Source organism: Chrysemys picta, chromosome 1 (genome assembly GCF_011386835.1).
Source record: "Chrysemys picta bellii isolate R12L10 chromosome 1, ASM1138683v2, whole genome shotgun sequence".
Taxonomy (NCBI): domain Eukaryota; kingdom Metazoa; phylum Chordata; order Testudines; family Emydidae; genus Chrysemys; species Chrysemys picta.
In genome coordinates this window covers 280,505,876-280,529,542 of record NC_088791.1, presented here as the reverse complement: position 1 = coordinate 280,529,542, position 23,667 = coordinate 280,505,876, and the positions used below count along the sequence as shown (strand labels likewise).

The 23,667-nt window shown below is 40.6% G+C and overlaps 1 long non-coding RNA gene across 1 annotated transcript in view; it reads left to right on the top strand.

Annotated features, from left to right (window-relative positions):
• LOC101946403 (uncharacterized) overlaps positions 1–22,073 on the top strand; it is a 44,897-nt gene extending 22,824 nt beyond the window's left edge. Inside the window, exon 3 of the long non-coding RNA XR_255773.5 lies at positions 20,610–22,073. This is a non-coding gene — a long non-coding RNA (uncharacterized LOC101946403). The remainder of the gene's footprint in view (positions 1–20,609) is intronic.
• The last annotated feature ends 1,594 nt before the right edge of the window (positions 22,074–23,667 follow it).

Here is a 23,667-nt window from a genome sequence, read left to right as displayed (position 1 = left end):
AATATAGCAACAACAGAACACCCACAATTGCCTGTAGGAGGCTTAAGGTTGGCTGGTTTAGCTAGACCTCTCAAGTGTATTGCATTATACAGCACATACTGTACTACAGATTAACTGTATTCAGGCAGTCTGGTGAGCAAGCATATCCCTGGCCCTGTTGTAGAACAACCAAGCTAGGAATCCCTCTGCTTCTATTCCTGATTAAAGGGGAATTGCACACCAAATTCTCTCACCATGGCTCTTCTATCTTTCCCCTCCTGCTTCTCCGTAACATACTCATTCCTTTTTTCCCCTTCCAACTCTCAACACATGCAGATATTTCCAAACAGTCTCACGAGCATTTCCAAAGCAAATCCCCTGGGAAATATTATGTTGGAAACTTTTCATGGAAGAAAAAATGCCAAAATCCCAAACCCTCACAATCTGTGAAGAGAGCAATAGGATTGAATTTAATAGACTCTATTCCGTTCATTAATAGCATCCCTAAATATATGAGTAGCAACCTAGAAATGAGTACAGAAATGGTATTCTTTGGCCCCAATTAAGCCCACACACACACACATTGTATTTTGTTGCAGACATGGAATACCATTACTGTCTCAAATTCAAATAGATTTTGTACCAGTATAATCATTTGACTTACAAGTTGCTACAACCAGACTTTTCATTTCATTGTTACACAGCTCTTTTGGAATATTCCTGTATAATTGAAACAATGAGCTATAATTGTGCCCTTCAACACCAAATTCTTCTTACTTCAATGCAATGCTGGAAGCAGTTGTATAATAGTTACCACAATGATGTGTACAATGGACTGTCAGGTGAGCAATCCTTCATTATTTACCTGTACACTCTGGAATGCTCTTAAAGATATCTTGCACATGTCCTCTGTGACTTCTAAGGAAGGCTTTCCACAGCTTGCTTACCAACTGGGCAATGTTAGAAAATCTGTTAATCTTATTGTAGGAAGCCTGCTGAAATCTTCTTATGGTTTCTCCTGGGCAGCTCCCCTAAGATCCTTTTCTTCGCTTCTTGGAGTGGAGATGGGGATTTTATAAGCTTCATACAACTGTAAAATTACAAAAACATATTTTGAAAGCTCAGCATAATCAAGTGCATAGTAATGGTATAGTTATTTTCATAAACTAAATACTGTTCATGCACTAAAATGGCTTCAAAGGGGCTCTTTCAAACTCACTTTTATATTTTTACTTTTAATATGTATTAATTGTATATTTAAAAATGACCTCACAAGGTTTCTTTAAGATCACACTTAAGCATGCTGGTATTATTTTCCTTACGACTGTACTAGCATAATCAATTATGTTAGCACAGCTTTAGAAATAGGGGTACAGTCTGCAGTTCTTAGTCCACTGATTATAGGATTGGGACCATAGTTTATATGTGACTTTTCACTCCGCTGGCTCTGAAGCCATTGCACCATACATGATAAGCAGATTTTGTTTTTACTTTACTGTCTGTCAGAGTGATAAATTTTAACAAACAGAATAATGATTTTTAGACTCTGAAGGAAACTTACCAGCAGATTGTAATACAGGTCAAACTTTGAGCTAAAGTAACTTAATAGGCTATTTTGCTTCCTTAAAGCAATACTATCTTCTGTTTTGTTAATGATAATATACAATAGCACATTTCTGAAAGGTATGAATACCTAGAAGGGCTAAGAACATTACTCATATTTCACCATAAATGTGGATCTTCACTTTAAGCACAAAACTCGGTGCCAATCTCCTATATTTCAGCCTACGGGGGAAAACCGTATCTGTCAGGGAAGATTTTTCTTTAAATACAGCTTAACTGAAATTTCAGGATGAAGTTTGTGTTTGTTCTCATCTTTATAGGCTTGTCTTTATGAGTGTGTTTAATACTCATAGGAGATTTACAAATAAACAGTTAAAAGAAAACTGTGTTCATTTTGCTCAACCAGCAATCTGAAAGTCAGAAAGCATTCCTCAGCATAAATAAACTGGGAAATGTATTTGAAAATAAAAATTTGTTGTAATTGGGATTTCTGAAAAAAATATATCCAGGATACTAGTAGCTTGAAACCCCATGTCGCTTCTAGTAAGAAAAAGGTGTCTGTTTTTTAACACTGCACTTGTATTCAGCCATCTCTCCTTTATGAACCCTCTTTGTCTATTTAGTTTGTAAGCTCTTTGGGAAGGGTCTGTGTCTATATATCCACAACACTTAGCAACAGGGGGCCCCTTCTCAGCTACAGCCTGTAAATGTTATTAAAATGCAAATCTATAATACATGCTAATAACAATTAAGGTATTATTCACTAGAGCTGGATGAATAACTGACTTCATGGTTTGGTGGCAGTTCTGAAAAGGTGAAAAGAAAAATTTACCTTGTGTCAAACCAAATCTGAAAAATGTCAGAGCTTTTGGTGAATTGAAAAGCTGCTTTGCATCTGTTCCGGAGGAGTGCTCTGAACCTGGGTTTCCTACATACCAAGTGAGTGCCCTATCTACTGAGATAAAGGTTGTAAGGATGGGAATAGCACCACTACTTCCTCCTCCAGCTATTGTGTGCATGGTCAAAACAATTTGGGTCAAATTCATAAATAGTTTCAGGTTGATGGAAACTGCACTTTGCACTGAATAAATTAGTCATCTGAAAAAATTCACCCAGCTCTAGTCTTCACTATGAGTGCCTGGTGGGAAAGAACTTTTTTTCACCCATTTCCGTAAGTAATGTAAGGCCAGCCTTTGGTATGGGGGCCAAACCTTATTGTAGTGGATGGCTTCCCAACGTCATATCACCATTCTGTTGCGAGAGTGGAGGACCTTTGACCCAGTGAGCCCCCTCTCTTCTCCCTAACTAGCTCAGTAACGAAGATCAGCCAGATAGATTTTCAAGCCATCCATCCCTTTTAAAGTTCCTCCAGAGGTGAGTGTGTCAGTCAGCAGGGAAAGAATCTGCATTTGTATTTGGATATCAAGGTCTGTGTCATAACCACAGCCCAATTATCATAAAGAACATGGAAAATAGGCTGTCTAGAATCAGTGAATCCACCTTTAGAACAGGGTGGGATTGGGCAACCATGTAATACTTAAATTGTCATCATGAAGCAGATTTTGAGGGGGCAGTGCAGCACAACAGAGAATGGATTTTGAAGCTACATAATGCAGAAGATTCATAGACATTAATGTGGGACTTTAGTCACAGATGGTGTTTTTCTCTGCATAGACACCTATGCTTACCTAGGTACAATACAACATTATTTATATTACCTGCTTTTTTATTAACTATGGGCAGGACTGTGACTTTCCCTTATGACAACATATGGTGGAGTAAGGCATATAGGGCTCCCCCCCGACCCCACCACTGGTTATTCTGTATCACTGTTCTGTGCTCCAGAGGGAGAACAGACTTCATGAGCTGCTGCTTCCTTTGCCCACCATGCAGGTAGCTGGAGAGGGCTGGTGAGTGGCAGAGCCAAGCCTCCATCCCCTTTTCTGGCTCCCAACAATAAGCAGTTTGCATAGCTGAGCTGGTGTGAGGGTGGAAGAAATCTAATAATAGCAGATTGTTTTCCCTAGGGCAAGGAAGGAATTGGGGAAAGTGTTGTGACTCTGAGTTCTGTAGAACTGTTCACTAAAATTACTCGTGTGTGCTGTAATGTTGGGCCCTCTGTCTGGTTTGTTTGCTAAAGGCATGGTCCTGAATGCCTGCAGCAAGGTTTTGAGCTTCCTCAACTCCCTTAAAATTTCAAAGGAGTTGAGGGTGCACAGCACTTACAGAAAGCACTCAGCACCTACAACACTGAGCTCTTTGAGTGTTAGCTCCTTGCGATCCATGTATCCTTTTTGTTCTGTGAAGTGTTGAGCATGGGTGTCAGCACACAATAAATAATAATACCCGAGGAGTAAATTATTCTTGTATCTGACACGCTGTAGGTAAAATAAATGCAATTATAGGGTTTTAATAAGGACATATTTATGATTTGTTTGTTTCATTAAGATGTTTTTATGCAGAAGTTTAGCTAAGTTGTATTTTTCATGTGATCTATCATCCAATTCTCTGAAGAAAGTTCACGCATTATTGTCACTAGTTGCTGAATGTGTTTTTTTAAAGTAATGTAAAAGTGTTTGATTTCATATAAGAAGTTCTAAATACAGGTACAATAATTATTCCAAAGTTATCAACTCCTAGATTTATAAGCAATGAGAACTTTATTTGTTCCCATAAGCAGTTATACAATTGGAGGGATGTTTATTTGTAGGGATTAGGTATGTAATTCAATGAGATAGTTGCAATGGGATTTTTGAAAGCACTCAGCACTGACTTAACTCTCTTCCCACTGAAGTAAAGGGTAAAACTCCCACTGATTTCAATGGGATCAGTTAGACCAATACAGCCATGATTTTGAAAACCTCACCCATGGTTTATTTACAGTAGTGCCATTAATGAATCAACATTGATAATGACACAATCAATAAGAGCTAATATTGTAAAATCGTGCACAACTACCTAATGCTTATCAGACTTGCACAACATTATGTGTCATCCAGAGCATGTTTAAATATGGTTTTATTGTATACTTATCTGAATATTTAGGGTTATAGAGAAACCCAAGATACAACATTAGGCTCTGATCCTGCAGTGAGTGAACCCCTGCACTTGTGCAAATCCTATTGTAGAAATGGGGCCTGATATTGTGTTATTTCAGAAATAGTATGTGATCATGCAGTTAGAGACTGCTGGAATGTATTAACACAAAAGGACATAGTTAAAAGGACTTGTGGTCCTACCACACCCCCCCCAGCAGAAGGAGCAGTGAAGGTGGGTCCTCTAGCATAGGCACCAAATCCATGGGAGCTCCAGCTCTGGAGCCAGTGGTATTGGAACACTTTTAGTAATGGAGGTGCTGAAAGCTAGCCCCCTTACCCCTTTCTGCCTCCCCTCCCACCCCCAAGCTGAGGCCAGGAGCAGGGCAGTGTCTCCGGGAAGGGGGGACCTGGACAGGGGTAAAGGGGCCTAGGCTGAGGCCACAGTTAGGGCCAGGAGTGGAGCCCTTGGTGCAAGGCCAGCAGCCAGAACTCCACATAAAATCTTGAGGTGCTGCAGCACCTTCCACACCTCCAGTTCCCATGCCTGTGGCTAGAGCACCCTCAGAAAAAAATTAGCAGTTGCTTAGCACCCACCAGCAGCCAGCCAGAGCCTCCCATCGACTGGCGGCCCCACCGATCAACTCCTCCCCCTCCCTCCCGGCCACCACGATCAGCTGTTCCATGACACGAAGGAGGTGCTGGGAGGGAGGAAGGCAGGAAGAGAGGGGCACGGGGCATGCTTGAGGGGAAGGGGCGGAACTGGGCAAGTAGGGGCGAGAGCAGAGCGGGGTCAGGAAGAGGCAGGGCAGAGGTGGGGCCTTGGGGGAAGGGGTTGTGTGGGGGCAGGGGATAAGCATCCCCAGGCTAAGGAAAAAGCTGGCTCCTGTGTCCTCCAGACCTGCCTAGAAAGGCAGCAGGGAAGCAGCGAGTCAGAGCACAGCAGGCTTAGATAAAAGGAACTGTAGGAGTTGCTGGTCAGTTGCTGGCTGAGATAAGAAGGGTGAGGAAGGACTAGAAGGCTGTGAGATTGTCCAGGTGAGGAGGCCTGGAAGACACCTGCTCAATCAGGGAAAACACAGAGAACCCTTTTGTAAGGGTGAAGAGGAAGGGGCTATGTGTGAAGTTGCCCAGGGAATAGTAGCAGCAAATATTACAGGAACCAGCATATGGCTGCTATTTACAGGGTCCCTATTTTGGGATCCGAAATAGTGGTCCCCACACCAGCCACTGGCAGGGTGGCCTAAGCCCCAGGAAGGGGATAAGACTTGGTTAGAGGCCCAAGTGAAGGGCAGGACTTGGTGTATCCCAGGAGGAAGCACTGGGGACACTGCTCTATACCGGGGAGACACTGACTTAATACTAGCCTAGAGACAGAGCTATCAATGTTACCACCTTCATGTGTTAGACGGTGTGTGACTTAACTGGATGACTGAGCCACTAAAGACCTACCTGACGAGGGCAACAGCTGACAGGGGGCGCCAAGAAAAAGAAAAAGTGCAGGATCACTCCCAGGAGGTGAGTGTCCCTATCGCATTGGTTGATTTTGTTCTTTCAAGGATGTTAGTGTTTGACACTTTGTCTTGCAAGTGGATGTTTAGAATAGAATGAAGACAGCACATAGTGGTTGATGGTGATGTTTGGCTCGGTGGTAGTGGTTGATGGGACTAGTTGGAAGAGGACTTCAGTTTTTTTTTCCAGGCTGATGGTGATCCAAAATATTTAGTTGCCTCTTAGAACCTGTCAAAGATAAGCTGTGGGTCATTTTCACTATGACCAAGTAGAGCACAGTCCTTTTAAAAAGGGGCTTCACATATGAATTTCTCAAGGGCTTTTGTCTTTGCAGTAAGCCTTCAGAGACTGAAGAGTTGCCCATCAGATCTGTACCTTATGAAGATCCCCTTTTGAAGGTTGCCAGTTGCATAATTCAGAATGGCTGTGAAGAAGAGACCAAAGAGGCTCGGTGCCTGCATATAACCTTGTTCCTCTCCATTAAATATGGGCAATGGTTTTGAGAAGCCACCACCTCAGAGTACTTGACCAGTCATGTCTTTTGTGGAATTGACTATGATGATAAAGAATTTGGTGGGGCAGACAAACATTTCTAGAATTCTCCAGAGGCCATTTCCGTTCTGTGTCCAGTGGTTTTCTTTTTTTAGATAAATGAAGACGGCCTGTAGTTCCATGTTCTGTTCAATACATTTTTCCCGAATCTGTCTTACAACAAAAATCATGTCTATGGTGCTCAACCATAGTCTCTCGTAGAAGCTTCTCTGATACTGTTTCAACTAGCCAATTGAGCAAAATATAAGCAATGTATGGGTGAATAGAAGAAAAGTAGTACCTCTGAAAGTCAGGACAGTTGAACTCTTTGAGTGTTCTTTTCCATTGGTCCTCACTTTGCACCCAGCTCTCACCTGTGGCTCTAAGTAGCTGCTAGCTTGTGGCAGAGAAAAACGGCCCATTACGCCACTGTGACTGGAGGGCTAAACCAGGTAGAAGGAGGGGAAATGCCTATCCTCAGAATACGAAGTCTATTTTGGCAGACCAGGAGGAGGAGACTTCTTGGTCCAACAACTAGAAAGGTACTTCAGCAATGGCATATGAAATAAATATATAGTAGCTATACAAATAGCCAGTAGAGAGTTTGCTAATTAAAGAAGACATTAATAGGATTAACTTGGATAGCCTCCTAGAGTTCAAAGACCCTTCCATACCTGGGAATATTATCTCCAGATACCTGTGCCTCCTCTCTTTGTACCTCATGGCTGAAAGTGTCAAATGCTGCAGAAATGTTTGGGGGGATGAGAATGGATAGCTCTCCTCCATCCATTAACAACAAGAAATCAGCCATCAGTGGCAGATTGACAGGCCTTGAATCAAAATTCCATCAGGGTGTTCAATACCTCTTGGCAGAATTCAGGTAATTAAAGCAGGCTGTTTGTTAGCCAGTAGAGGGAGACTGGATCCATGCAGCCGGAGAATCATTACTGAATGTGAGATCTTTTCCATGAAGTAGGAAGATGTCTCGTTGCAGCACTTGGTGCTGGGTTCTGGACTATAGGGAGTCAGGGATTGAAAAAATAGTTTCCCTTTGCTATAGCTTACTGTACAGTAGAAGAGTTATTGATGCCACTATTATGTTAGGAAAGGACTCTGCTGTTCTTGCAGGCTGCTGTGTGTGAAGATTACAGTTATAAAATGGTCTCTTGGCCAGATGTTGGTGGGAGGGAGGCTGGAGGAGCTGAATGGAGGCTCAGAACTCCTTTCTACAGAAGAGAAGCAGTGTTTTGACTTGTATAGGAGCCTTGTCCTCATGGTGGTTCCTTGGCAAGAGGCTGAGAGAACAGTTACAAAGTAGTGAATTGCTATGCAGTGGGCCAATGACTCCCATGAATTTATAAAGCCTACACATGTTAAAACATGGGAGAGAACACATACTTTTTTGCCATGAATTTGTGCTTGATATTTTCTAGGTAATACCCTAGAGTGTTCTGCAGCTTGAATCTTCTATAGAAGGTAGCATTAGTGTTCTCATTCTCAGAATTGTGACTGTGACTTTCCCTAAGTATGAACAGTTAACAGAATAAAGGAAATCAATTTTATATCATTCATATTATTATGCTTTCTCTTCCATTTGTTTTATGTTCAATTAAATACATTGAGAGGAATCATAGAACTGGAAGGGACTTCGAGAGGTCATCTAGTCCAGTCCTCTGCACTCAAGACAGGACTAAATATTATCTAGAACGGAGATTGGCAACCTTTGGCACGTGGCTCACCAGGGTAAGTACCCTGGCGGGCCAGTTTGTTTACCTGCCATGTCCACAGGTTCGGCCGATCGTGGCTCCCACTGGCCATGGTTCGCCGCTCCAAGCCAATGGTGGCAGCGGGAAGCAGGTAGGCCAACACATCTCTCGGCTTGTGCCACTTCCCACAGCCCCCATTGGCCTGGGACGGCGAACCGTGACCAGTGGTAGCCGCAATTGGCTGAACCTGTGGATGCAGCAGGTAAACAAACTGGCCTGGCTCGCCAGGGTGCTTACCCTGGCGGGCTGCGTGTCAAAGGTTGCCGATTCCTGATCTAGAACATTCCTGACAGATGTTTGTCCAACCTGCTCTTAAAAATCCCCAATGATGGAGATTCCATAACCTTCCTAGGCAATTTATTCCAGTGCTTTACCACTCTGACAGTTAGGAAGTTTTTCCTAATGTCCAACCTAAACCGCCCTTGCTGCAATTTAAGCCCATTGCTTCTTGTCCTATCCTCAGAGGTTAAGAAGAACAAGAAGAAAGGTGCATACCTGTTGTTCCTACACATACTTTTTCATGATTGTTTCCATTACAAAACTAATTTAATATCATTCCAATTTTCATTCCTTTTAATGTTATTACAGTCTTAATGAAAAATATACATACTTATTATTCGTTCACAATTAGTTACTCTCTTTATTTCTCTTTCATTTATTACTGTCATCATTATCACACTTTGCTCTTACATAGCACTGCTAATTTGAGGATTTAAAACTACTCCACATAGGCAGGTAAATATGTTTGCTGATACACAGATCAGGAAAGTGAGGTACAGAGATATTAGTGCCTACATTTAAAAAAAAAGTATACTAATTTTTTAGCACCACTGATTTTTTTTATCTCCAAGTTGAGACACCTTCGTCCAGATTTTCAGAACCAATTGATGCCAATAGGAAAAGGAGCTATTCCTTACTTTTAAAAATCAAGCTCCAGGAGTTTCAGATTGCTGGCACCAAAATTAGTGTACACACTTGAAAATATAGGCCTAACTAACTTGTCCGTTGTAACATAGCAAATCAGGGACAGAACACAGTCATTCCTAGAAATGAGTTCTAATCTTTGGATGGGGGTTGATCTTTGAACACTGACAAACACTTTTCTTATTAGGGAGTAGTCTGGTAGCCTGCCAGTGAGGGCTGGTGACATATGTAATTCAGCTCAGAAGACATGCTTCTTCCCTAGAGCTATTGCTCTTATTCCTCAAACCCTAGGCAGCAGGGAGGGTTGGAGCATTCCAAACACCCACTAAAGATCATTCTGACAGCTCAGATATTCTAATATGTGCTACAGACCTGCATAATTTACTTAAATATGTAAAGGGACTTAAAATAATGTCAATATAAGTGTTGTGTCAATACAACATTTTTAACATGGCCATAAGTTGACATCTAAAGAGTTTTAAAGCCACCGCAATGTCACTTTTTTCAATGTCAAACACACAATTAGTTTGCCTTAACTTTTTGTGGTTAAGGCAAAAGCTGAAGGGGCTTCTCTTCTGCTTTGCCTCATGTGTTGTCATTGGAATCTAAGGAAAGTGAGTGCAAAGTGGGCATGAAACACTACTAAATCAAAATGGTAACATTTTACACCCACTTTGCACTAGTGTAACTGATGCACGATGCGAGACAGTGAAGAGTAGGGCTCAAATGGATTACATTTAATAAATACATTATTAAAACAACATTAAAGGTCTGACTGACACTTGAAAAATGAGAGGCAACGTTTTCAAATCAGGGTACCTGTAGCAGCCTCAGATGACCTGTGTCCTACTGCAGCTTGGGCTTTTGGCATTGCTCTGTGTGGCTAAATTAAGCTACTAAATCTTCTTTAGACATCTACATCTACTCCAGGGATGGTACATACATGTTGAATAAAACTAATGGCAGGATTCAACCTTGAAGTACAAACCAACGCTATCCCAAGGGAAGAAAAAAAATCTCGGATCTGTTGAAGAATGAGCCAAACAGTGACTATACCAGGGATTAGCAACCTTTGACACGCGGCCTGCCAGGGTAAGCACCCTGGTGGGCCGGGCCAGTTTGTTTGGCCGAACCTGCAGATGCGGCAGGTAATCTCATCTCCCACTGGCCGCGGTTCACCGCTCCAGGCCAATGGGGGCTGCGGGAAGCAGCAGCCAGCACATCCCTCGGCCCTCACCGCTTCCCAAAGCCCCCATTGGCCTAGAGCGGTGAACCGCGGCCAGTGGGAGCCGCGATCAGCCGAACCTGTGGACGCAGCAGGTAAACAAACCAGTCCGGCCTGCCAGGGTACTTACCCTGGCGGGCCATGGGCCAAAGGTTGCCGATCCATGGACTATGCATTAAAAGGTCTATGAGGTGAGCGATCAGCATCTTCTAAGTGAATGTGTTGAATGCTGCCAATAGATGATGCATAAGGAGGTTGTGCAACTTTTGTCACCTCTATGTTATAACTTGGCTTGAAGTCTGATTGGATGGGACCCACAAGTGATGTAGTTGTAAGCTGTTGCTGAAGCCAGCTCTGCACCATTCTTTCAAATATCTTGTCCAGGAAGGAGAACCATAGAAGTGTCACTGATAATTGGCCAGGTTGCAGTGTCAAATAAGACAGTGCAACCTTTCTGAGAACAGGTGCATTTCAGAGTCTGAGGGACACATGGACTGTGGCTGTAAAATGGTGGCACAGACTTTTCAATATTTGTTTAATCACATTTGTCTGCATGAGTGGACCAAACTTTGTAACGGAAAATGGTGTGATAGCAATACAAGGGGGATTTCCTCACAGTGGGAGGAGCTTGAGTCTCCAATAGAGTGGAAAAACTGAGTGAATGAGAGAACTTACTTCCAGGAACAGATGTGCTGTTTGTGTCAGTCACTTTAAAATTTAATAATCAGGAATGTTGATAAACAGTTGCAGTTATTTCTGGACATCAGTGCTGAGCAGTCCTCTCCATCAATCAAAATGTGACTTAAAGTTATCATGAGATAGTTCCCTTGTGGCTAGTAGTGATAAACAGTCTGGTTTCTAGAAGACAGGTATCCACACCATTAAGATTGTGGGGGAGGGATAGCTCAGTGGTTTGAGCATTGGCCTGCTAAACCCAACGTTGTGCGTTCAATCTTTAAAGGGGCCATTTAGGGAACTGGGATAAAAATCTGTCTGGGGATTGGTCCTACTTTGAGCAGGGGGTTGGACTAGATGCCTCCTGAGGTCCCTTCCAACCCTGATATTTAACAAAAAAAAATTACAAATAGCACTGTCATAACTATAAAGGGAAGGGTAACAGCCCTCCTGTGTACAATACTATAAAATCCTTCTGGCCAGAGACTCCAAAATCCTTTTACCTGTAAAGGGTTAAGAAGCTCAGGTAACCTGGCTGACACCTGATCCAAAGGACCAATAAGGGGACAAGATACTTTCAAATCTTGGTGGGGAGAAGGCTTTTGTTTGTGCTCTTTGTTTTTGGGGTGAGTTCGCTCTTGGGATTAAGAGGGACCAGACATCAATCCAGGTTCTCCAAATTTTTCTGAACAAGTCTCTCATATTTCAAACTTGTAAGTAAACAGCCAGACAAGGCGTGTAAGTTTTATCTTTGTTTTCTCAACTTGTAAATGTACCTTTTACTAGGGTGTTTACCTCTGTTTGCTGTAACTTTGAACCTAAGGCTAGAGGGGGATTCCTCTGGGCTCTTTAAGTTTGATTACCCTGTAAAGTTATTTTCCATCCTGATTTTACAGAGATGATTTTTACCTTTTTCTTTAATTAAAAGCCTTCTTTTTATGAACCTGATTGATTTTTCCTTGTTTTTAGATCCAAGGGGGTTGGATCTTGATCCACCAGGAGTTGGTGGGAGAGAGGAGGGGGGATGGTTAATTTCTCCTTGTTTTAAGATCCAAGGGGTTTGGATCTGTATTCACCAGGGAATTGGTGAAGAGTATCTCAAGGCTAACCAGGAAAGGGAATTAGCACATTGGGAGTAGTGGCAGCGGACCAGATAGCTGGTAGTTAAGCTTAGAAGTTTTCATGCAGGCCCCCACATCTGTACCCTAAAGTTCAGAGTGGGGAAGGAGCCTTGGCAAGCACTTATGGGACCCCTTTTTACCAATGTAAACAGAAAAGCCAAAGTTTTGAACTGGCATGGATATTCCTTCTTTAGGCTCCATCTAGACTTGGGTGGAATCACATTTGAAGAAATAGTTTTTAAACACTTGTTTTGAGTAGAGCTGGATGAATAGTTTTTTACAGTTCAGCCCACAAACAAAAAACAGGGGAAATATTTCTTTGGTTTCTAAAATGTTTGGAATTTGTCATCAAATCAGAAAATTCAAGGCTAGCTTTAAAAAAAAAACTCTAGGGGTTGGATGTGTTCCCTTAGAACAGTTGCTTGGGATGCGAGAGACCTAGGTTTAAATCCCCACTCTGGGATATGATTAAATCTTCTCTCTGCCTGATTCAGAAGAGGGCATTGAATCCACATCTCCTGCTACCTCCCTGAAGAATGCCTTAATTGCCAAGTTACATAGTCACTCTCACACTCTCTCTACTTGTCCCAATGAATTTTTTTGTGCTGATACGAAGTGGAACAGCTTCAAAAGGAGAACCAAATAGCTTATAGCCTGGTGATTAGGGCACTTACATAGCAAGGAGGAAGATATGAGTTCACGTCCTTGCTCCAGAGGAGGATTAAAATTTGAGACTTCCACATCTGAAGAAACTGCCCTAACCACTGGGCCAAGGGTTATAAAGATGACATGCACCGACACCCTGAATAGCTTGGGTCTTACCTGACACCATTTGGGTGACATTTACAAATAGTTTCAGGTAGACTGAAACTGTGGGTTTTTTGGCAAAAAAAGTTATTCAGCCACAAAATTTCATCTAGCTCTAATCTTAAACTGTTTTTCCTAACATGGCTTCAACACAGTTATGGGGCCATAAGGTTGTTCTAGACTAGGGGCCAAAGTGACTAGTGTCATATTTTCATGTTTACACCAGTTGTGACTCCATTGAATTCCATGCAGTTACATGTAAATCCGCATGTATCAAAGGGAAAATAGTTCCATACAGCTGATTGAAAAATATTTTGTGCACAAGAGTTCCCTCTTTAAAAAGCTCCCTAGGAAAAGAGATGCTATTAATTTGTTTTATTATTATTTTTTTAAATCTCAACAAACCTTGGTGTGAGGAAGATGACAAAAGAAGGATCAGCACATTTCATCTTTATACCTTACCCCCCTCCCAAAAAAGGGCAGTGATGCAAATTTGTGTGCTGTGCTGTTTTTAGAACGAGAAGTAGGTCATATTTTGATATGTGCAATAAGCGTAACTCAACCAAATAATGATGGGACTCTGTACAATATCAGGCCTGGCACTGTGCATTCTGTAGCACTAGACTAAGAAAATCCACATCTCCCTAAACTATCTATTGCACTGAAACAGGTGCTGAGGTCTCTGAAGTGGATGGTTCAGCAGTAGAGCCCTTCTAATCATCTTGACAAGGAAGCCAATGGAGAATTTCCTGTCCTTTACTGTCTTGCTGTCATTTCCCCTCTGGTGGCAAACCACCACTGACATCAACAAAGGTGTGCTTCACTTGTAAGCTGACAGTGAGGGAGGAAAAGGTGGCCTCAGCCCACCCTACTTGATAGCTTCTTCCTAAGTATGGCAGGAATATCTTTGAGTCCAATGTGATTTTTTTTTTCCTGCCAGTTTGTGAGATTCAGGGGCGGCTCCAGGCACCAGCGCTCCAAGCGCGTGCCTGGGGTGGCAAGCCGTGGAGGGGCGGCCTGCCAGTCGTCATGAGGGCAGCAGTCAGGCCGCCTTTGGCGGCTTGTCTGCGGGAGGTCCGCTGGTCCCGCAGCTTCGGCGGCAATTTGGCGGCGGGTACGCTGAAGGCACGGGACCAGCAGATCACCCGCAGGCATGCTGCCGAATCCGTGATACCAGCGGACCTCCTGCAGGCATGCTTGGGGCGGCAAAATACATAGACCCACCCCTGGAGAGATCAACATGGGTGGATCTGACCTGTTTGTATAACATATCAATTTTTTTTGGAAGACTCAGGCCCTTTTTTGCCTGCTCCACACAAATCCAAGATGAGAGGTAGAAGCAGAGGAGTGTGAATTAGATTTACAGAAGCCTGACTGTCTAGAAATGTATGTCCTTCCTGCATTTTCTATACCATAGTTATGATATATCCATGGACAGATTCTAACTAGACATTTGCCTAATATCTGTTAGATATCTGAACCATGAATCTGTTAAACGGATAAAATTCTTGGTGCCATTGCTAACAGTCAGTATTTTCATCTCTTAAATACAGTGATTTTTTTTTTATTATTTCTTTAGTCCTTGCTTTGGTTATTATTAATAAAAGAGACACCTGATTTCAACATTATATTATAATTTCTATTGGCAATTTATAGAGCAGATTGATTTGTTCTGTTGAGATTTTTGAATCAGCAGATCTGATGCCCCAAATAAATATCTTATAAAATACGATAAGAATACATAAATTAGAGTCCTACATCTCTGTCCCTCAAAACAAAACATTCTTCTTCAGTAAGTCCAGATGATGCCATAGGGTAACAGTATGTAAAAAAAAAAAAAAGGTAACAAAAAATAAGATTGACATTCAGCTAGTTAACAACTCAATTTGACTAGAATTAGGACACCGTTTTAGTCCATTCTGATATAATAATAGAATGCATACTCTTTAACCAACTTCTGGTTTTCTACAGTAGTTACCATAAGTACTGAAATAATTTGTTCTTAGATGTTGCTTGCTTCAGCTTTACATACAGCAGTAAGAAATATCCATTCCCTGTGGAAAAATACCAGATGCTACCAGTGCTTTAGAAAGCTATGTTATGCTAACATTTTGATTAACTGTATGCAGTGAGAGAGAAGGACTGATGCCAGTACTGAACACAGATCAGCAGATACCAATATGAGATACCCAGTATCTTACTTGAGACTGATAATACTCTGTGGCCTACTTATCCATCCTGTACAGTGAATGTGGCAGCTATCCCATGGAAATAATAGTATGTGATAATGTAATTAAATATTATATCATAATGCATACACCCAAGGGGTGGAATTAAGGTTGCACAGTCAACCTTAATTGTAGCATTTCTGAACTTGGGTGTGCTTGTCTTGGAAAACAATATTCTTTTACCATTTAAAAAAATCACATAATTTCCTACTTTGTTAATAATAATAATAATAATAATAATAAACCAGAAATTCCATTACATATTGTCCCTCAGGTGGGTCATCAGCAGAGTTGGAATCTTTAGAATCACAGCATAAATCTCCACCACTTAAACTAATAATACAGCTGGTAGCAATAATAGGCTGCTATTCTCTGTGGATCAAGACTCTAGTAGGGGATGAGACACATTTTGCCCATGGTTTTCACAGATATTTGCTGACAGCAAAAGGGGTGTTGAGATTTAGGAATTTTGGATACTATTATTATTCTGGAGGAGAATGTGCTCCATTCATGACAGACCTTTCTGCTTCTATCTCCCACAGCCTGACCCCTTCTGTCCTTATTTCCTAGCACATCTCTACCCCTATCCACATCCCTGTCCTTTTCTGTTTCTATTCTCCCTGCTTCTATTCCCCTCTGCCCCGTCTCCAATCTCAGCCTGTTCTTTCCTCCCACTGCCACAGGGGAGCTCAGCAGCTGGAGGGAGAAGTTGTCAGAAAAGTCCTGTTCAGCCATAGGCTGACATATACTCAGTGAACTCTGTAGGGGTGAAATATGCTCAGTGTGTTTGTCAAGGAGCTCTGGCAGGCAGGGAGTTTAGATGAATTGTTTAGAGAATTTTTCTGCTAGGTTCTAACAATCCTCTTCTATGCAAGGGCAAACAGCTGTTTTAAAAGGTTTATAATTTGGCTGAATTTGGGTGGATTTTCATGAGAACCAGAAAAGTCACCTCTGACTACAGTGTGACTGCCATACAAATTTTCAAGTATAGTTGTGATAAAGTTCATCTATAAAATGTTCGTATGAGTTATTTAACATTGGGAAGGAATTATATTTTCCCCCCAACCTCATTCCTGGAAATGTCTAAATAGTTTTTGCTGAAAATTTCCTAAATGAAGTTCACCTGTGGCAGACAAACCGGATGAGACATTTCAGCCTGACCACTTAAAGTTGGGCAAAGTTTTAAGCAACTGAAAACAGGGTCTTATAATGGAAAATGTTCAGCAACATTAACTGTAGGCATTGCTACCAATTCTATCTATAAAGAAAGGCTCTTACTCTGTAAAGGAACTACAGTTCTTTGAGAGGTATTGTCCCAGTCTGTATTCCACTGTGGGTATGCATGCAATCCATGTGCCTGAGACCAGAAGATGTTTGCTAGCAATACCTTTTGGTCTGCACCAGAGCGTTTCCTTTCCTTGTGCACTGAAATGAGTGTATGAGGACCTTTGTGGATCACCAATCTGTAAGAGACCAGGGCATAGGCAGTCTTGCTTATTTGTCACTGCTGGGGGGGGGGTATTGCAAAGTCAAGGATGGCCATGAGCTAATAGCCAGGGACAGTGGTCAGAATAATTGCTTAAGCCAGAATCAATAGACAAGAGTCAGGATCAGAGTCAGTCCAAGGTCGGAAAACAAAGATCAGGAGTAGTTATCAAGCTTAAGTCAGGAGGCAAGAATCTGGGTGAGAGTCGGGTCAGGATCAGAGACTGGCGATCACAAGGCAAGGCTTGGAGCAACAACAACCCAGAAGTTGGCATCGTTAGCCAGACAGCTTCCTGGGGCACCCTCCAAAGTTAAATAGTAAGCATGGGCCAATCAGAGGGCTGCAGGGTGCTCTATGGTATCTATTCTCAATAGTGATCTTTGGCTGCCACATCCTGGTGGCATCAGTTGCTCCAGGCACTGCAGACCTATGTTCTAGTCCCACATCTAGAGCCCTGTATTTCCAGTTGATTCCCTACTGTGAATCACAAGTAAAGGATCAAAAGCGGAGGGGAAGGAAGCTGGGTGGCAGAATACAGATACAGACCACGCATCTCAAAGAACTTCAGATACTATACAAGGTCCACAATTCCTATTTTTTCTTGGAGTTTTTGTCCCTCGGTGTACTCCACTATTGGAGTCTCACAAACAGTATTCACTGAGGAGGTGGGTGTGAGGATCTATGCGGACTGAAGAGCTGGTGAACCAAAGGATGCATCGGCTTTGCAACATTTCCCTAGGGCACAATGTCTTGTGAAGGTATGCATAGAACCCCATGTCACCACTTTACAGATGTCAATGAGTGGAACTTCTCAAAGCAAAGCTACTGAAGCTGTCTTACCTGTGGTAGAGTGGGACCTTGTTACCCCAAAATTTGGATCCAAAGCATGCGAATACTGGCTTAGCTATCACTATAAACCACTTGCAATTTGTTCTGCCCAAATTGGTAACAAGGAGTTGCCTGCCCTAGAAGAATTGCTAGGGTTTTACCAGGGGGCTTGTTTCTGACCCAAAGAGAACTCCCCAGAGCAGACCAGTTCTGCTAACACGTGAGAGGACACAGACATAGCCCTTCACTTAAAAGATTGATATTCAAGCAGTAATCTTTGAAAACAAAGTACCATTTTATTTAGAAGAAATAATCAGTTACAATACACTCAATAAAGCAAGAAAGAATGTACAATAATGTATAAGATAATGAAACACAATTGCATTGTGTTTATGCATCCTAAGATTACATTAGCCTTTTTCATGGCCACATCATATTGATGACTCATAGGCATCCCGTGATCAACCAATACACCCAGGTCTTTCTCCTCCTCTGTCACTTCTAGCTCAAATTCCTAGCTTAAACCAAAAATTCTTGTTGTTAGTCCCTCAGTGCATGATCTTCTACTTTGCACTATTAAATTTTATCCCATTTCTATTATTCCAGTTTTCAAGATCATCCAGATGTTCTTGTTTGATATTCCAGTTTTCCTCCATATTGGCAATACCTCCCAAATTTGTGTCATCTGCAAATTTTATTAGCACACTCCTACTTTTTGTGCCAAGGTCATTTGGTGAAGAAATAGGTCAACTGTCACATCCAGGAAAATAATTATTAGTAGCATTTGTCCTCCAATGTATATCTGGGAAGTTAGTCTCCTATAATAACACAATTCCCAGTTTGTTTTTATTTCATTAAAAACATTAAAGATGTTTCTGTCCATATCCAGATCAGATCCTGGGGGTCTGTATTATATCCCAAGCAGAAAAGTAACAGAAGTCCAAGACTTTGCAGGTTGGCCTTGCTGGAACATGAATCTGTAATGCAGAAACAAGGTATCTTCTATATGTGATACATTTTATTTACATACATCACCAAGTCCTGAAACAATGGTGATCAAAAGGCAGGCAGACAATCCTTCCTTTCAAGAATCTCAGCCCAACATCAGTATTGGTTTCCAGGAGCAGCTCTGCCATCAGGAATTTATTGTAACTGGACACAAAGGCAGAGCACAAACTTTCTTGCTGCTCGCACAGCTCACTGTAAACATAAGCTTGCTTAACTAATACATCATGCCTTCCCAAGATTAAACATTTGTTTACATACTAAGAAAAAGAAGAGGGAAGACTAGGTATAGCACCACCGCCTGGTGACACTCCTCATAACTATATCAAACCCTTGCAGGGTAAGGAATGTTCCTTTATTAGCCTGAAGGAATGGACTGAACCAGAAAGTTTGGATATAGATTTCCTATAGATCAAAATGTTATAGATGTTTGGCTCCATCAGACCCATCTCTGTTAATACACCACAGTATAATTGCCAATAACCTACCAATGCAGCCCTTCATAAAAGGACATATAACATTTTTGAACATGATAATAACAGTATGCAATATATTCAATAGTAATATTCATATCTTCTTTAAGAAAAAAATTTAAAAAACTTGCAGTGCAGTAAATGACACACAAGGACAAATGTAAAGGAATTATCCTTGACTGTCTTGTATCTACTGGACAAAAATAAGCATTAGTGATTTATGATAAGAGGAATAATGACTTTATTAAAAGGCTTGTTCAAGCTCATTTTTCAAAAAAAAAATATATACTACATGGGATCATTTTCATTTATTACTGATTTTTAATGCTTCAAATGTGCCATGCAACACACATCATTTGCTTATCTCATTAAAATTCCCTCCACAACAAGAAAACATTAGGTCATCAACCTATGATCACAAATTCCATAAGCCAAATGAGCAAAAATAAAATTAGGAGGATGAGAAAGAAAATATCCTATTAGATGAGCTTTACGACTGGTGTATGGAATATTTTAAAATGGTCAGCTGTTTAAATACACTTCTCAGTGCCCACTTATTTATGGTGGCTGTGAAAACTTTTGTTTCTATGTCTGTCTAGCAATCAAACCTGTGTGCTGCATAGCTTAGATCTAACTGATTAATGGTTTAATCCTCCATTCCTTTCTCAACTAAAACTTCCATTAATGGCAAGTGTTTACATTTTCATAAGGTCATAAGATATTAATAATAGTAACTAAATTGACTCTGAGGCCCTGATCTTGCAAACATGTGCTTAACTTTATGTCTGTGAATAGTCCCAATGATCTCAAATAATTTGCAGTGACATTCATTAATTGCCATTAAAATTCTGACATTCACTATTTAAAACTAGTTAATGCTGTTATGGGCTGCCATTCTTAGCATTCCAAAAGTTTGGATGTTTCCTTCTCTTGATCTCTCAGTCCATGGATTGGCCAGTTCTTTGATACTGGAAAAAGACTCAGCTCCCGGCAGAAGATAATACATCATCATTAGAGGCGGGCAAAAGATTTTGATCAAATAATTAACTTGTCAAAAAATGCAACTTTAGGGCAACTGAAACTATTCATGAATTTGGGTTGAATTTAGTGGAGAGTCTCAGCCAAATAACGAAATGAAATTATTTTTCTGAAAAAGTCAAAAGGGTTCATGTCAACATTTTCTAAAGGAAACATTTTTACTTTTTTTTTTTTTTCAAATGACGTTTTGTTTCCAAATTTAGCTAGTGTTGTATTATTTATTTTTGTTAAGAGAAAACCCCCACCAAATCTTGAAGATGTTACAAAATGAATAAAAAACAAACAAACAAATGTTCTGGGTCAAACTAAATGTTTTGTTTGACATGAAACAATTATTTATCCTGTTTTATTCCCCCCACCCTCTTCATTGAATGTAACCAAAACCGCAAAATTGTTTGTTTTTTATTTTTCAGCCTGGGCACCAAACCAGAAGAATCAATTACTTACCCAAGTCTACTCACTGTGACTATTTATTTATCACATCTGCACATCTACCTGCTCCACCCATGAAGCTCCTATGGCAGGATCTGAGCCTTAATCATTAAACCTCAAATATTAACCAGTCCACTAAGTTCACCTTTCATCATGGAATCTCCAGCGATGTAAAGCTGTCAGAAATGTCATAAGCACTTCTGTGTCAGGCTGCGCCACCCCCCAAAGGGGCATGTCAATGGTGGGCTGAGGGCATGACCCAAGGGACAAGAGTGGGTGTGGTGGAGCCAAGCTCCACTATTGGCTAGTCACTGTTTTTTTGAAGCTTATCCCAGCACTAGAGGATATGTCTTAACTGTGTTTAGTAAAGTGTCATGTATAAATATGGTGCTGGATAAATGTTTTAAGATGATCCTATAGCTCAGTGTGACCCCATTAGTGCCGATAAAGCAGTGTTATGTTCATAATCCACAGGGAATTGCATTCAGTTCATCAACTAGTCAGATGGTCGTAATGCTAATGCTGAATCTTAAGAAAAGGAGAGGTATACAATAAAGGAAATATCAGGGATGCATTGGACCTCCTGCTTCGAAAATGAAAGAAACATATTCAATCCTGCATGAAGGCCTACTTTCTATCTAGAGGTGCCTTTATGGCTCTCAAACCATATTGTTTGTGCACTGTGTTAGTAGCTGGGACCCGGCTTCAGCAAAGCATTTGAGTGCTTTGATGAATTGAGGCTTGAGTGCCTGGTAACCCCTATCAGTGAACACTTTAAAGCATTTCCAAACGTTCCGGTACAATACAGGTCAACTTCTAGCCAGCCAAGTCACGGGTTTTTATTGAGCCATTCAGTGGTCATTTCAGGCAGCTTTTACTGTAAATAAAAATGAGAGAGAGAGAAAACACAATGTTCATTGAACCAAACAGCCACATCCAAATCCAGGCTTGCCCTCAATGCAGTTTTCTCCTTCAACATTAAAATCTATACAGCGCATAATCCTGAGGAGTTTGAATAGTGCACCACTTTCCAAAGTAATGAAGCAATAAGCCTTAATGAAATAACATCTTCACAGTACACAGTTAGCTCCTTTGCCAGTGCTATTTCTTTTCAATTTTGAAGCCTAGAAAACACAAATAGAATATCCTGGGTATCACAATAGTTATATAGTTACAACTGAAAGGAATAATATACAGTAGTTTTTATTTATCCTGATAAAATAGAATATGAGGCCTGCTGTAAATGGGACATCTCATTAGTTTTTCATTCAAAGGAACACATTTTAGACCTTTATAAGAGTAGATTGGTCTAAAAAGCCTGTTACACAAATCCATGAAAATATTTTCCAAAGAATTATAGAGCTTGTAAATAATGGGTGAAAAGTTGTTTTTTTTAATATGTATTCAACATAATAAATGGAAAATATGTTATGCCTTTCAGAAGAGCTATGAGTGCAGTTTGATTTTGTGGTGCAGGAGAAGAAGGGGAAGTTAACTGCATGTTTAGATATTCCAGTGAATGCAGGTCCTCATGCCACAAAGCAATGAGGCAAAATCAAGCAAAATTATGCCACTATTGAGAAGTAATAGTTCTAACACAGAAGGAAAGACAGAAAGAAAAGGAGAGCAACAAAGTCCCTGTGGTGTTCTGTTGTTGTTGATTAGTGTCTATCTATATATCTATATATCTATATATATAATGATAAATAATACCTAGCCTTTATATTTTATGTATAATATACACAATTCGTTTTGTGAATTTACTGCTCTCCAAGTTTCAGTGGTCCATTGCCATTCACCGTGGTCATTTGTATTTGCAGTGTGTATCTGTGTGTAGTAGGGAAGGGAGCATAGATATTCTTAGAATAATGTCTGTCAGGAGTCTGGGGTACATTTCAACAGTTATGTCCCTCTGTTGTAGTAATTAAGCACTGTCCTCTTTGCAGTGGCCTTTGCTGGACATTAGTGCACATAATGCACAATTAGAGCTGGGTGATTTTTTTATTATTTTAAAATATTTTTACAAATAGTAAATTCATTTAAAAATCATTTTTAGGGACACCTGAACTATTTGCAAAATTTAGGTCAAATTCAATACAAAGTTTTGAGTGGGGGGAAAAATGAAAATAAACATTTTGGAAATGTCTAAACAGTTTGTTTAGACAAAAATAAACATGAACTATTTTGAAAATGTCAATTTGACATTTCAAAATAAATGTCAATTCAAATCAACATTCAAAACATTTAGCTTTGACTAATATTTTTTTTTCTTTTCAGTTTTTCATTTGGGTGCAAAGAAACAAACGGAGAAACAACAACAAAATCACTTTCAATTGGAAACCATCTGATTTTTTTTTCCAGATTCTTTAGTTTGGCCACTGAACTGAAAAATCAATTATTCACTCAGCTTTAATCACAATATGACAATTTTTCTAATCTGACAATGGCAATCTACTGCAAAGACATAGCAGGGGTTTATGGGCAAAGTGACTGATTAAAGCAGAATGTGTACTATGTCTGCTGCTGGTCAAAGTGGTCATTTTGTCACAGACATTAATGTCCACTACAGACCCAAACTTCATGTTCCATGAACATTTGTATGAACAGAACATTGCTCGCAAGAACCTTCACAAAACCTAATGCTAAAGGGGTATGAAAAATATAAATTGAAATGTCAATGCATGTGTACGCTCCTTGATTCACATGCAAGTATAGGTATGTGTGCCTGCGAATCAGGGCTAATTTCTGCATCAGAGGTGAGTGAAGGCACTTTAGGAAACCTTACCCTCTGTATCTAATATGTTACAACAGCCCTAAACAGTTTCAGAAATCAGTGGCATGTATTGACAGGATGACACTAAAATGTGGTTGTGTGTTTGGTTGGTTGGTTGGGTTTTTGTTTTGTTTTTTGTTTTTCCATGTTTGAGTCATCATCTCTCCATTATCAAGTATCAGGGGGTAGCCGTGTTAGTCTGTATCCACAAAAACAACAGGGAGTCCGGTGACACCTTAAAGACTAACAGATTTATTTGGGCATAA